We start from the raw sequence: 16,873 nt of genomic DNA, 5'->3' as shown, positions 1-16,873 counted from the left end.
TCTGGGAGGATCTAGAAAGGTCTTAAAGGGTCTTACATCTTAAAGGTTCTTAAAATCGGCCGGTGGCCCCTATCCCACCCCCAGCCTCTAGCCCTTGGGGGTCTGGGGTGTCAACCTTCATTCACGGGCCACCCGGGGGGGTCACCTTTGGTCAACCCCGACACACCTCGTTCGCTCTCTCGGCTGCCCCCTGTCGGCCCGTGAGCGTGGTGCCAGGTAAAGCGACCTGAAGCGCCATGGCATGGCGCAACACAGCTCAGAGTACTTTACATTCTGCAGAAATAGCAGAATATTAGCGCTGGACACAACTGCATTTGCAAATGTGATTTATAAATGTCATCCTCACCCACGTAGTATCGAAAATGTTAATGTGCAATTTTATTGAGGGGCTGTGTGGTGCCTTGGTATGGTCTGGAACTGTTTTTGCTGCTTTGCTTATTTTTAGGAATTTTTGTAATTATGCACTTTTAACTTAAATACTGTTTATCTATTTCATTTATTCGTGTTTAATGATGTTGTTACTTCTCCTGTGCTTTGCACTCCTATCGGTGTTTTCTATTGTTTATTTTAGCTTCTTGACCCGCCCCTACTGGACATCTGTGAGAAAGAACTTTATAGCTCATCGGATTTCTCCAGGATAAATAAATATTCTGATTCTATCCTCACTTGAAGCTTTCGTGACTGCAGGAATCCATACTCTTTGGTTTTCGGTAAAGTCACGTAGGTATAAAATAAAATAAATCACGACATCATCAGGTTGGGAGAGTAAGGTCTGCTGCTGAGGCAGACTGTTCTAAAAGGTTTGAAATGGGTGTAGCCCAAGGGTCATAAAGAAGTGGCCGGGATTTAGCGATGTTAATGTGAGAAATTAGTTTGTAACTGTAAGATCGGAGAGCGTGTGTCGCGCCCGAAACGTCGTGATGTATTGTATTTTATACCTACGTGACTGATTCTGAAGTGGTATCCGGACCTGTCAATACCCTCCCTATGTGCTGGTTAAGCTGGGTCGAACATCTCCACATCCATGAAATTAAAAAAATGCTTTACAACTTCGCATTTACTTACATTGGTTTTGTCTTTAACAATTGTGTCACACATTAACCACGTAAAATAAAAGTCAGAGCACTTCCGTGGAGAACGTATCCATAATCATTCATGTGACATTTACGCGGCTATGGGTATGCGTTGAAGTCGTTCCGTATATTCAATTCTCATATCAAAATAATTATAAAAAATTGTATCAGTGAGACCATAAACTCTATTTACACGAATAGTAAGCAATGTTTTGCATGCAGAAAATCGTGCAATTTGTTAACTTTTAACAATGTAAATGTGTAGAATTGTTCTCTACGCAGCACGTAGTGTAATCTCTATTGCATAAATGCTGACGATGAAACGCAAAAACTGTATTTGATTTAAACTTGGTGGACCATTTAATGATCTTATACAATTCTGTCTTTGGTTTAATGGGTGCGGTCCGTCAGAGACAGACCTACTAGACAAATAATAAAAAAAACTTATAACCAGTAGCGTGTGACTTCCGTGCAGATCTTATGTAGGACTCGCTACTACCTCTAAGCTATGGGGCCGGGTTAAAGTCGCTCCTGATAACGTCTTGGTTGAAGGCCAAATCACTTTAAATGTAATTATTTCACATTGTCCCCACGGAAGTATTAAAGTGTTCTGAAATTTTAGATTTAAATTCTAGATTTAAATCTGAAATGTTAACTATGGGGACCAATAAAAGTAAATGTTCGATCATTTATTTCATACAATCTTGATTTGAAGCTTTCGTGACTGCAGCAATCAATACTCTAGGGTTATTTCGGTAAAGTCATGTAGGTATAAAATAATTATTTCATACACATTACAAAATGAAAGTGGTGGAATATAACAATTATACATGAAATAACATTACTATATATAATTATTGCTAAGCTGTTGACATGGCACAGTGATTTGCATCCCGTACTTATATACACCTGGCAAACAGGTGTTGTGTGTCTAACTAACTACACGGACACGGCTTCTGGAGGCAACGCGTTTATTAACCAACAGACTCAACTGGCAGTGACTGTGACACGAAGGGGTACGGCCCCTTCAACGCGACAGCCTAAGGGAGGTACAGCCTTCCTTCTAGTGTGTCCTACACACCCCGGGCTACGCTCCACACAGGGCCCTGGCCACGGCCTCTAAGGGAGGCTAGACCGACCCGACCCTGCCAGGGTGCTGGTCCCACTACGGGTCCGCTACAACCCGGCTCTATCCAGAGCCTTGGTTGAGGATCCTAGGGTGCTGGTGCAGTCTTCAGGTCTTGAGTTGGCGAACACTGCCGGACCCGTTCAGAGGGCCGGCTTTTATCCCCAGGTCAGGCTTACCCCTCCCCTCATCACCCCCTCTCCAGATCCTTCCAGAAATGTCTGGGAGGATCTGGAAAGGTCTTAAAGGGTCTTACATCTTACAGGTTCTTAAAATCGGCCGGTGGCCCCTATCCCCCCCCAGCCCCTAGCCCTTGGGGGGTCTGGGGTGTCAACCTTCATTCACGGGCCACCCGGGGGGGTCACCTTTGGTCAACCCCGACACACCTCGTTCGCTCTCTCGGCTGCCCCCTGTCGGCCCGTGAGCGTGGTGCCAGGTAAAGCGACCTGCAGCGCCTTGGCATGGCGCAACAAAGCTCAGAGTACTTTACATTCGGCAGAAATAGCAGAATATTAGCGCTGGACACAACTGCATTTGCAAATGTGATTTATAAATGTCATCCTCACCCACGTAGTATCGAAAATGTTAATGTGCAATTTTATTGAGGGGCTGTGTGGTGTCTTCGTATGGTCTGGAACTGTTTTTGCTGCCTTGCTTAAGCTTAGGAATTGGTGTAATTATGCAATTTTAACTTAAATACTGTTTATCTATTTCATGTATTCGTGTTTAATGATTTTGTTACTTCTCCTGTGCTTTGCACTCCTATCGGTGTTTTCTATTGTTTATTTTAGCTTCCTGACCCGCCCCTACGGGACATCTGTGAGAAAGAACTTTATAGCTCATCGGATTTCTCCAGGATAAATACATATTCTGATTCTATCTTCACTTGAAGCTTTCGTGACTGCAGGGATGCATACTCTTTGGTTCTATCGGTAAAGTCACGTAAATAGAAAATAAAATAAATCTCGACGTTTCGGGCACAACACAAGCGTCCATCATCAGGTTGGGAGAGTAAGGTCTGCTGCTGAGGCAGACTGTTCTAAAAGGTTTGAAATGGGTGTAGCCCAAAGGTCATAAAGAAGTGGCCGGGGATTTAGTGATGTTAATGTGAGAAATTAGCTTGTAACTGTAAGATCGGAGAGCGTGTGTCGCGCCCGAAACGTCGTGATGCATTTTATTTTATACCTACGTGACTTTACTGAAAGAACCAAAGTGTATTCTGATTCTGAAGTGGTATCTGGACCTGTCAATACCCTCCCTATGTGCTGATTAAGCTGGGTCGAACATCTCCACATCCATGAAATAAAAAAAATGCTTTACAACTTGGCATTTACTTACATTGTTTTGTCTTTAACAATTGTGTCACACATTAACCAAGTAAAATAAAAGTCAGAGCACTTCCGTGGAGAACGTATCCATAATCATTCATGTGACATTTACGCTGCAATGGGTATGCGTTGAAGTCGTTCCGTATATTCAATTCTCATATCAAAATAATTATAAAAAATTGTATCAGTGAGACCATAAACTCTATTTACACGAATAGTAAGCAATGTTTTGCATGCAGAAAATCGTGCAATTTGTTAACTTTTAACAATGTAAATGTGTAAATTGACTGTTCTCTACGCAGCACGTTGTGTAATCTCTATTGTATAATAAATGCTGGCGATAAAAGGCAAAAACTGAGTTTGATTTACACTTGGTCGACCATTTAATGATGTTATACAATTCTGTCTTTGGTTTAATGAATGCGGTCCGTCAGAGACAGACCTACTAGACAAATAATAAAAAGCTTATAACCAGTAGCGCGTGAGTTCCGCACAGATGTTATGTAGGACTCGCTACTACCTCTAAGCTATGGGGCCGGGTTAAAGTCGCTCCTGATATCGTCTTGGTTGAAGGCAAAATCACTTTAAATGTAAATATTTCACATTGTCCCCACGGAAGTATTAAAGTCTTCTGAAATTTAAGATTTAAATTCTAGATTTAACTCTGAAATGTTAACTATGGGGACCAATAAAAGTAAATGTTCGATAATTTATTTCATACAATCTTCATTTGAAGCTTTCGTGACTACAGGAATCCATACTCTTTGGTTCTTTCGGTAAAGTCACGTAGGTATCAAATAATTATTTCATACACATTACAAAATGAAAGTGGTGGAATATAACAATTATACATGAAATAAAATTACTATATATTTATTGCTAAGCTGTTGACATGCAGTTATTTGCATCCCGTACTTATATACACCTGGCAAACAGGTGTTGTGTGTCTAACTAACTACACGGACACGGCTTCTGGAGGTAACGCGTTTATTAACCAACAGACTCCACTGGCAGTGACTGTGACACGAAGGGGTACGGCCCCTTCAACGCGACAGCCTAAGGGAGGTACAGCCTCCATTCTAGTGTGTCCGACACACCCCGGGCTACGCTCCACACAGGGCCCTGGCCACGGCCTCTAAGGGAGGCTAGACCGACCCGACCCTGCCAGGGTGCTGGTCCCACCACCGGTCCACTACAACACGGCTCTGACCAGAGCCTCGGTTGAGGGTCCCACGGAGCTGGTCCCACTACGGGTCCGCTACAACCTGGCTCTGACCAGAGCCTCGGTTGAGGGTCCCAGGGTGCTGGTGCAGTCTTCAGGTCTTGGACGTCTTCAGGTCTTGAGTTGGCGAACACTGCCGGACCCGTTCAGAGGGCCGGCTTTTATCCCCAGGTCAGGCTTACCCCTCCCCTCATCACCCCCTCTCCAGATCCTTCCAGAAATGTCTGGGAGGATCTGGAAAGGTCTTAAAGGGTCTTACATCTTAAAGGTTCTTAAAATCGGCCGGTGGCCCCTATCCCCCCCAGCCCCTAGCCCTTGGGGGTCTGGGGTGTCAACCTTCCTTCACGGGCCACCCGGGGGGTGTGGGGGTCACCTTTGGTCAACCCCGACACCCCTCGTTCGCTCTCTCGGCTGCCCCCTGTCGGCCCGTGAGCGTGGTGCCAGGTAAAGCGACCTGCAGCGCCTTGGCATGGCGCAACACAGCTCAGAGTACTTTACATTCGGCAGAAATAGCAGAATATTAGCGCTGGACACAACTGCATTTGCAAATGTGATTTATAAATGTCATCCTCACCCACGTAGTATCGAAAATGTTAACGTGCAATTTCATTTTATTGAGGGGCTGTGTGGTGTCTTCGTATGGTCTGGAACTGTTTTTGCTGCCTTGCTTAAGCTTAGGAATTGGTGTAATTATGAAATTTTAACTTAAATACTGTTTATCTATTTCATGTATTCGTGTTTAATGATTTTGTTACTTTTCCTGTGCTTTGCACTCCTATCGGTGTTTTCTATTGTTTATTTTAGCTTCCTGACCCGCCCCTACGGGACATCTGTGAGAAAGAACTTTATAGCTCATCGGATTTCTCCAGGATAAATAAATATTCTGATTCTATCTTCACTTGAAGCTTTCGTGACTGCAGGAATCCATTCTCTTTGGTTCTATCGGTAAAGTCACGTAAATAGAAAATAAAATAAATCTCGACGTTTCGGGCACAACACAAGCGTCCATCATCAGGTTGGGAGAGTAAGGTCTGCTGCTGAGGCAGACTGTTTTAAAAGGTTTGAAATGGGTGTAGCCCAAGGGTCATAAAGAAGTGGCCGGGGATTTAGTGATGTTAATGTGAGAAATTAGCTTGTAACTGTAAGATCGGAGAGCGTGTGTTACGCCCGAAACGTCGTGATGTATTTAATTTTATACCTACGTGACTTTACTGAAAGAACCAAAGAGTATTCTGATTCTGAAGTGGTATCTGGACCTGTCAATACCCTCCCTATGTGCTGGTTAAGCTGGGTCGAACATCTCCACATCCATGAAATTAAAAAAATGCTTTACAACTTCGCATTTACTTACATTCGTTTTGTCTTTAACAATTGTGTCACACATTAACCACGTAAAATAAAAGTCAGAGCACTTCCGTGGAGAACGTATCCATACTCATTCACGTGACATTTACGCTGCTATGGGTATGCGTTGAAGTCGTTCCGTATATTCAATTCTCATATCAAAATAATTATAAAAAATTGTATCAGTGAGACCATAAACTCTATTTACACGAATAGTAAGCAATGTTTTTCATGCAGAAAATCGTGCAATTTGTTAACTTTTAACAATGTAAATGTGTAAAAATGTTCTCTACGCAGCACGTAGTGTAATCTCTATTGCATAAATGCTGACAATGAAACGCAAAAACTGTATTTGATTTAAACTTGGTCGACCATTTAATGATGTTATACAATTCTGTCTTTGGTTTAATGGGTGCGGTCCGTCAGAGACAGACCTACTAGACAAATAATAAAAAGCTTATAACCAGTAGCGTGTGAGTGCCGCGCAGATCTTATGTAGGACTCGCTACTACCTCTAAGCTATGGGGCCGGGTTAAAGTCGCTCCTGATATAGTCTTGGTTGAAGGCCAAATCACTTTTAATGTAATTATTTCACATTGTCCCCACAGAAATATTAAAGTCTTCTGAAATTCTAGACTTAAATCTGAAATGTTAACTATGGGGACCAATAAAAATAAATGTTCGATAATTTATTTCATACAATCTTGATTTGAAGCTTTCGTGACTACAGGAATCCATACTCTTTGGTTCTTTCGGTAAAGTCATGTAGGTATAAAATAATTATTTCATACACATTACAAAATGAAAGTGGTGGAATATAACAATTATACATGAAATAACATTACTATATATAATTATTGCTAAGCTGTTGACATGCACAGTGATTTGCATCCCGTACTTATATACACCTGGCAAACAGGTGTTGTGTGTCTAACTAACTACACGGACACGGCTTCTGGAGGCAACGCGTTTATTAACCAACAGACTCCACTGACAGTGACTGTGACACGAAGGGGTACGGCCCCTTCAACGCGACAGCCTAAGGGAGGTACAACCTCCCTTCTCGTGTGTCCTACACACCCCGGGCTACGCTCCACACAGGGCCCTGGCCACGGCCTCTAAGGGAGGCTAGACCGACCCGACCCTGCCAGGGTGCTGGTCCCACTACCGGTCCGCTACAACCCGGCTCTGAACAGAGCCTCGGTTGAGGATCCTAGGGTGCTGGTGCAGTCTTCAGGTCCTGGACGTCTTCAGGTCTTGAGTTGGCGAACACTGCCGGACCCGTTCAGAGGGCCGGCTTTCATCCCCAGGTCGGGCATACCCCTCCCCTCATCACCCCCTCTCCAGATCCTTCCAGAAATGTCTGGGAGGATCTGGAATGGTCTTAAAGGGTCTTACATCTTACAGGTTCTTAAAATCGGCCGGTGGCCCCTATCCCCCCCAGCCCCTAGCCCTTGGGGGGTCTGGGGTGTCAACCTTCATTCACGGGCCACCCGGGGGGGTCACCTTTGGTCAACCCCGACACACCTCGTTCGCTCTCTCGGCTGCCCCCTGTCGGCCCGTGAGCGTGGTGCCAGGTAAAGCGACCTGCAGCGCCTTGGCATGGCACAACACAGCTCAGAGTACTTTACATTCGGCAGAAATAGCAGAATATTAGCGCTGGGCACAACTGCATTTGCAAATGTGATTTATAAATGTCATCCTCACCCACGTAGTATCGAAAATGTTAATGTGCAATTTTATTGAGGGGCTGTGTGGTGTCTTGGTATGGTCTGGAATTGTTTTTGCTGCTTTGCTTAATCTTAGGAATTTTTGTAATTATGCAATTTTAACTTAAATACTGTTTATCTATTTCATTTATTCGTGTTTAATGATTTTGTTACTTCTCCTGTGCTTTGCACTCCTATCGGTGTTTTCTATTGTTTATTTTAGCTTCTTGACCCGCCCCTACTGGACATCTGTGAGAAAGAACTTTATAGCTCATCGGATTTCTCCAGGATAAATAAATATTCTGATTCTATCCTCACTTGAAGCTTTCGTGACTGCAGGAATCCATACTCTTTGGTTTTCGGTAAAGTCACGTAGGTATAAAATAAAATAAATCACGACATCATCAGGTTGGGAGAGTAAGGTCTGCTGCTGAGGCAGACTGTTCTAAAAGGTTTGAAATGGGTGTAGCGGTGTAGCCCAAGGGTCATAAAGAAGTGGCCGGAGATTTAGCGATGTTAATGTGAGAAATTAGTTTGTAACTGTAAGATCGGAGAGCGTGTGTCGCGCCCGAAACGTCGTGATGTATTGTATTTTATACCTACGTGACTGATTCTGAAGTGGTATCCGGACCTGTCAATACCCTCCCTATGTGCTGGTTAAGCTGGGTCGAACATCTCCACATCCATGAAATTAAAAAAATGCTTTACAACTTCGCATTTACTTACATTGGTTTTGTCTTTAACAATTGTGTCACACATTAACCACGTAAAATAAAAGTCAGAGCACTTCCGTGGAGAACGTATCCATAATCATTCATGTGACATTTACGCGGCTATGGGTATGCGTTGAAGTCGTTCCGTATATTCAATGCTCATATCAAAATAATAATAATAATTGTATCAGTGAGACCATAAACTCTATTTACACGAATAGTAAGCAATGTTTTGCATGCAGAAAATCGTGCAATTTGTTAACTTTTAACAATGTAAATGTGTAGAATTGTTCTCTACGCAGCACCTAGTGTAATCTCTATTGCATAAATGCTGACGATGAAACGCAAAAACTGTATTTGATTTAAACTTGGTGAACCATTTAATGATGTTATACAATTCTGTCTTTGGTTTAATGGGTGCGGTCCGTCAGAGACAGACCTACTAGACAAATAATAAAAAGCTTATAACCAGTAGCGTGTGAGTTCCGCGCAGATCTTATGTAGGACTCGTTACTACCTCTAAGCTATGGGGCCGGGTTAAAGTCGCTCCTGATAACGTCTTGGTTGAAGGCCAAATCACTTTAAATGTAATTATTTCACATTGTCCCCACGGAAGTATTAAAGTGTTCTGAAATTTTAGATTTAAATTCTAGATTTAAATCTGAAATGTTAACTATGGGGACCAATAAAAGTAAATGTTCGATCATTTATTTCATACAATCTTGATTTGAAGCTTTCGTGACTGCAGCAATCAATACTCTATGGTTTTTTCGGTAAAGTCATGTAGGTATAAAATAATTATTTCATACACATTACAAAATGAAAGTGGTGGAATATAACAATTATACATGAAATAACATTACTATATATAATTATTGCTAAGCTGTTGACATGGCACAGTGATTTGCATCCCGTACTTATATACACCTGGCAAACAGGTGTTGTGTGTCTAACTAACTACACGGACACGGCTTCTGGAGGCAACGCGTTTATTAACCAACAGACTCAACTGGCAGTGACTGTGACACGAAGGGGTACGGCCCCTTCAACGCGACAGCCTAAGGGAGGTACAGCCTTCCTTCTAGTGTGTCCTACACACCCCGGGCTACGCTCCACACAGGGCCCTGGCCACGGCCTCTAAGGGAGGCTAGACCGACCCGACCCTGCCAGGGTGCTGGTCCCACTACGGGTCCGCTACAACCCGGCTCTATCCAGAGCCTTGGTTGAGGATCCTAGGGTGCTGGTGCAGTCTTCAGGTCTTGAGTTGGCGAACACTGCCGGACCCGTTCAGAGGGCCGGCTTTTATCCCCAGGTCAGGCTTACCCCTCCCCTCATCACCCCCTCTCCAGATCCTTCCAGAAATGTCTGGGAGGATCTGGAAAGGTCTTAAAAGGTCTTACATCTTACAGGTTCTTAAAATCGGCCGGTGGCCCCTATCCCCCCCAGCCCCTAGCCCTTGGGGGGTCTGGGGTGTCAACCTTCATTCACGGGCCACCCGGGGGGGTCACCTTTGGTCAACCCCGACACACCTCGTTCGCTCTCTCGGCTGCCCCCTGTCGGCCCGTGAGCGTGGTGCCAGGTAAAGCGACCTGCAGCGCCTTGGCATGGCGCAACACAGCTCAGAGTACTTTACATTCGGCAGAAATAGCAGAATATTAGCGCTGGACACAACTGCATTTGCAAATGTGATTTATAAATGTCATCCTCACCCACGTAGTATCGAAAATGTTAATGTGCAATTTTATTGAGGGGCTGTGTGGTGTCTTCGTATGGTCTGGAACTGTTTTTGCTGCCTTGCTTAAGCTTAGGAATTGGTGTAATTATGCAATTTGAACGTAAATACTGTTTATCTATTTCATGTATTCATGTTTAATGATGTTGTTACTTTTCCTGTGCTTTTCACTCCTATCGGTGTTTTCATTGTTTGTTGTAGCTTCCTGACCCGCCCCTACTGGACATCTGTGAGAAATAACTTTATAGCTCATCGGATTTCTCCAGGATAAATAACTGCAGTAAAACATTGGATTGCGAGCATAATTCTTTCCGGAAACGTGTTTTTTAATCCAAAGCACTCGTATATCAAAGCACTCGTATATCAGTTGTGATCACGTGACGCTCGGCAGACAAAGCGTATACGTACACTACTCGTATTGCAAGACCTCGCTCGTTTATCAAATTAAAATTTACTTAAAACTTTTTCTCGTTTTGCAAAACACTCGCAGACCAGGTTACTCGCTATCCAAGGTTTCGCTGTACAGGAGTCACCTCTCGCTATGGGCTGTGGAAATTTGCCGCGCGTGCCTCCTCTTGCAGCAGGCACCAAGTGTTACCCCAATCCGGACGTGAGTTAAAGACGAAGATTATAGCGGACAAGAGGGACATGGAGGGGCGTTTAGAGGCATTTGGCTGCGATAAAAGTCAAACGTGATCAGCCACTTTGTTGAGATTAACATTTGTGGCCAGGTCGCTTCTGAATAAGAGCGATACGGACAGTGGACCTCACCTGGTAAAATAAAACTAGATATCTTTTAGAATAAAGAATGATAGTGAATGGGGGCTGACAGGGGGACGAACAAGGATGCAGTGGATGGTGGGGGTGGGGGAAAGGTGGCGAGATGTGAACTCCCTCGCCTGGTACACAGGAGCTCGTGGGTTCGAACCAGACTCTGACGCCTGCTCTGTGTTTGGAGTTTGTCTCTCCAACGTGGACACGTGGTTTCTTCTCTGGGTCCTCCCGGTTCTTCTCCTCCTCCACATTTAGGGTCAACATCCACGCGTTTTTGAGTATTTGGCTGCTGCTATAAATGTCCACGTGATGATAAGCCCACTTCGTTAGGCTTTCATTTGTGACGGCCAGGTCGCGTCTGAAAACGAGCTTATATAGCTCAGTGTGGCCTTACTTGGTAAAACAAAAATAGAATACACAAGCTCTCATGGATTTGGGGTGGATGGGTGGGGGGAGGGCAATGGAGCTGCGCGCGACACCCTCACAGAACAGAGCGTCGGTCGCGTGGCTTGAGAAGGGGATGGAAAGAGCGTGGGGGGGGTGTTAGATGGGGGTGGGGTGGGACGAGCGGACACGGGAGGAGGGCTGTGATGCTGGGAGTAGGGGCACCCCTGTGGTTGGGTCTTCCCCCCCCTCCCCTGCCGTGCACGCAATGAGCAGTCAGTCACGCGATGCGCGCGCACGGCACGCGAGCTTCTGCGTGGCACGTGGCGATGGGTGGGACGGATGGAGAAGTGGTGGTGGGGGAGAGGGGTTCGCGGTGGCCCAGTGGTGAGCGCACTCTGCAAGCCCGGCTGTTCCAAGTTCTATTCGTATCACGGATGGCATCAGTGCCGCGTAATGTTTGATGAACTGGGTCAGAGCCGGGCTGTTCCCGTTCGATCAACCCGCACTGACCGGTCGTGGTGGCGTATGGTTTCGCAAACCCATTTCGTCTTGTGCAGGGACGCGGGTCGGGCTTAATCCACCAATGAATTGAACAAGGGGATGTTAATAGTCTGAGTGTGGCGTCTCTCTGTGTGTGTACGGTACATGCTGTGATGTAATGTGCAGTGTTCGTGTACACGGTATTTGTGATGTACAGCACGCGTGCTACACGTGCACGTGTTATGTACACCACGTGTCGTGTAGGGTGTGCACACACACACACACACGGTGTGTGTGCAGTCAGGGTGTGTAGCTGTGTTTGTGCGGCTGTGTTTGTGGTGGAGAGGCATCACGGGGCTATGAACTCGGCGACCCGGGCACGATTCCTGCTGACGGCCAACAGCAGTGGCGAATATCTGAACCACTCCTAGGTCGACTCCGCCTTAAATGAGTGCGGTGTGTACACATTGGCACTGGAGAGACAAAGGCGGCCGGGCGAGTTTTTTTTTTTCCCGTGCCACACCAACCCATCGTGTGTCGTACCGACCTCCATCGGTGCTCGCTAACAGCACTTGCCCAAACAGTCTGTTAAGGCTACACGGGGGATCTTTGTCTTTGTAGGCGCTGCTCGCTAACAGCACTTGCCCCAACAGTCTGTTAAGGCTACACGGGGGATCTTTGTCTTTGTAGGCGCTGCTCGCTAACAGCACTTGCCCCAACAGTCTGTTAAGGCTACACGGGGGTTCTTTGTCTTTGTAGGCGCTGCTCGCTAACAGCACTTGCCCCAACAGTCTGTTAAGGCTACACGGGGGATCTTTATCTTTGTAGGCGCTGCTCGATAACAGCACTTGCCCCAACAGTCTGTTAAGGCTACACGGGGGGTCTTTGTCTTTGTAGGCGCTGCTCGCTAACAGCACTTGCCCCAACAGTCTGTTAAGGCTACACGGGGGTCTTTGTCTTTGTAGGCGCTGCTCGCTAACAGCACTTGCCCCAACAGTCTGTGGAGGCTACACGGGGGATCTTTGTCTTTGTAGGTGCTGCTCGCTAACAGCACTTGCCCCAACAGTCTGTTAAGGCTACACGGGGAATCTTTGTCTTTGTAGGTGCTGCTTGCTAACAGCACTTGCCCCAACAGTCTGTTAAGGCTACACGAGGGGATCTTTGTCTTTGGAGGCGCGTTGCTCGCTAACAGCACTTGCCCCAACAGTCTGTTAAGGCTACACGGGGGTGGGGGATATATTTGTCTTTGCCCGTCATTGTGAGTGTCAGCGTGTGTCTGTCAACGTGATGGCACGTGTCTTTGTCTCTCAGTAGGGAGCGGTGGCGAAATGGTTAGCGCGCAGCGCTACGACACCGGCGAACCGACTTCGTTTTCAGCTCACGACCAATAACAGCGGCGAATATTTGAACCGGTCCTGGGCCTCTCTTAGGTCGACTCGGCCTCAAATGAGTACCTGGTGCGGTGTGTAAACATCGCCACTCGGGTAGACAAAGGCGGCCGGGCGTGGTGCTGGTCACCCACCCCCTCGTGTGCCTTCACAGGTGCTGCTCGCTGACAGCACTTGCCCCAACAGTCTGTTAAGGCTACACGGGGGATCCTTGTCATTGTGCTTCAGTGTGCGTGCTGCGTGTCAGTGTGCACTCGTGTGCGTGCGTGTCTGTGTGTACTCGTGTGCGTTTGTGCGAGAGATAGCGTGCGTGTGTGTGCGTGTCCGTGTGTACTCGTGTGCGAGAGATAGCGTGCGTGTGCGTGCGTGTTGACTGAATCACACGCGCCCTCTCACGCACGCGCACGGAACTCGCACGCACACTCCGTCCTCTAACGCACTCGACCCGCTCACGAAAGCTCTCTCGCTCTCACGCACTCACAACCACCACAACGATCTCAATTATCACGCACGCACGCACGCTCTCTCTCACACGCACGCAATCTCTCACACACGCACGCACACGCACTCTCTCACACACGCACAGCCCGTTCTCTCACGCACTCACACTCACCACGCAGCGTCTCACACTCACCATCTCACACTCACCACGCAGCGTCTCACACTCACCACTCACCGTCTCACACTCACCACTCACCGTCTCACACTCACCGTCTCACACTCACCAAGCACCGTCTCACACTCACCACGCACCGTCTCACACTCATCACGCAGCGTCTCACACTCACCATGCACCGTCTCACACTCACCGTCTCACACTCACCACGCACCGTCTCACACTCATCACGCACCGTCTCACACTCATCACTCACCGTCTCACACTCACCGTCTCACACTCATCACGCAGCGTCTCACACTCATCACGCACCGTCTCACACTCATCACGCACCGTCTCAGACTCATCACTCACCGTCTCACACTCATCACGCACCGTCTCACACTCATCACACACCGTCTCACACTCACCACGCAGCGTCTCACACTCATCACACACCGTCTCACACTCATCACGCACCGTCTCACACTCATCACGCACCGTCTCACACTCATCACGCACCGTCTCACACTCACCGTCTCACACTCATCACGCACCGTCTCACACTCATCACGCACCGTCTCACACTCATCACGCACCGTCTCACACTCATCACTCACCGTCTCACACTCACCACGCACCGTCTCACACTCATCATGCACCGTCTCACACTCATCACACACCGTCTCACACTCACCGTCTCACACTCATCACGCACCGTCTCACACTCACCACGCACCGTCTCACACTCACCACGCACCGTCTCACACTCATCACGCACCGTCTCACACTCACCACGCACCGTCTCACACTCATCACGCACCATCTCACACTCATAACGCACCGTCTCACACTCATCACTCACCGTCTCACACTCATCACGCACCGTCTCACACTCACCACGCACCGTCTCACACTCACCACGCACCGTCTCACACTCATCACGCACCGTCTCACACTCATCACGCACCGTCTCACACTCATCACTCACCGTCTCACACTCATCACGCACCGTCTCACACTCATCACGCACCGTCTCACACTCATCACGCACCGTCTCACACTCATCACGCACCGTCTCACACTCATCACGCACCGTCTCACACTCATCACGCACCGTCTCACACTCATCACTCACCGTCTCACACTCACCACGCACCGTCTCACACTCATCATGCACCGTCTCACACTCATCACACACCGTCTCACACTCACCGTCTCACACTCATCACGCACCGTCTCACACTCACCACGCACCGTCTCACACTCACCACGCACCGTCTCACACTCATCACGCACCGTCTCACACTCATCACGCACCGTCTCACACTCATCACGCACCGTCTCACACTCACCGTCTCACACTCACCACACACCGTCTCACACTCACCACGCACCGTCTCACACTCATCACGCACCGTCTCACACTCACCGTCTCACACTCATCACGCACCGTCTCACACTCACCGTCTCACACTCATCACGCAGCGTCTCACACTCATCACGCACCGTCTCACACTCATCACGCACCGTCTCACACTCATCACGCACCGTCTCACACTCATCACGCACCATCTCACACTCACCGTCTCACACTCACCACGCAGCGTCTCACACTCATCACGCACCGTCTCACACTCATCACGCACCGTCTCACACTCATCACTCACCGTCTCACACTCACCGTCTCACACTCACCACGCACCGTCTCACACTCACCACGCACCGTCTCACACTCACCACGCACCGTCTCACACTCATCACGCACCGTCTCACACTCATCACTCACCGTCTCACACTCATCACGCACCGTCTCACACTCATCACGCACCGTCTCACACTCACCGTCTCACACTCACCACGCACCGTCTCACACTCATCACACACCGTCTCACACTCATCACGCACCGTCTCACACTCACCGTCTCAAACTCACCACGCAGCGTCTCACACTCATCACGCACCGTCTCACACTCATCACGCACCGTCTCACACTCATCACGCACCGTCTCACACTCATCACGCACCATCTCACACTCACCGTCTCACACTCACCACGCACCGTCTCACACTCATCATGCACCGTCTCACACTCATCACACACCGTCTCACACTCATCATACACCGTCTCACACTCATCACACACCGTCTCACACTCACCACGCAGCGTCTCACACTCATCACGCACCGTCTCACACTCATCACGCACCGTCTCACACTCATCACTCACCGTCTCACACTCACCGTCTCACACTCACCACGCACCGTCTCACACTCACCACGCACCGTCTCACACTCACCACGCACCGTCTCACACTCATCACGCACCGTCTCACACTCATCACTCACCGTCTCACACTCATCACGCACCGTCTCACACTCATCACGCACCGTCTCACACTCACCGTCTCACACTCACCACGCACCGTCTCACACTCATCACACACCGTCTCACACTCATCACGCACCGTCTCACACTCACCGTCTCAAACTCACCACGCACCGTCTCACACGCACCGTCTCACACTCACTGTCTCACACTCATCACTCACCGTCTCACACTCACCGTCTCACACTCATCACGCAGCGTCTCACACTCATCACGCAGCGTCTCACACTCATCACGCACCGTCTCGCACTCATCACGCACCGTCTCACACTCATCACTCACCGTCTCACACTCACCACGCACCGTCTCACACTCATCATGCACCGTCTCACACTCATCACACACCGTCTCACACTCATCACGCAGCGTCTCACACTCATCACGCACCGTCTCACACTCACCGTCTCACACTCACCACTCACCGTCTCACACTCACCGTCTCACACTCGCCCCACTCAGCAGATCGCAACCGCCGTTCTCCACCGAAGTGGCTGAGGTCACCACGGCGCTTGTGCCAGGCTACGTGCACCGAGGCCCCGTGAAGTGTGGTTGGCTCGCTGCGGACAGGCTCACGGGACAGACCCAGGTGCCATGGGCTGAGATGGCTGGCCGA

Source organism: Petromyzon marinus, chromosome 39 (genome assembly GCF_048934315.1).
Source record: "Petromyzon marinus isolate PM22_M1 ecotype Great Lakes invasive population chromosome 39, UKy_Petmar_22M1.pri1.0, whole genome shotgun sequence".
Classification (NCBI taxonomy): Eukaryota; Metazoa; Chordata; class Hyperoartia; order Petromyzontiformes; family Petromyzontidae; genus Petromyzon; species Petromyzon marinus.
This window is presented reverse-complemented; position numbering follows the sequence as displayed.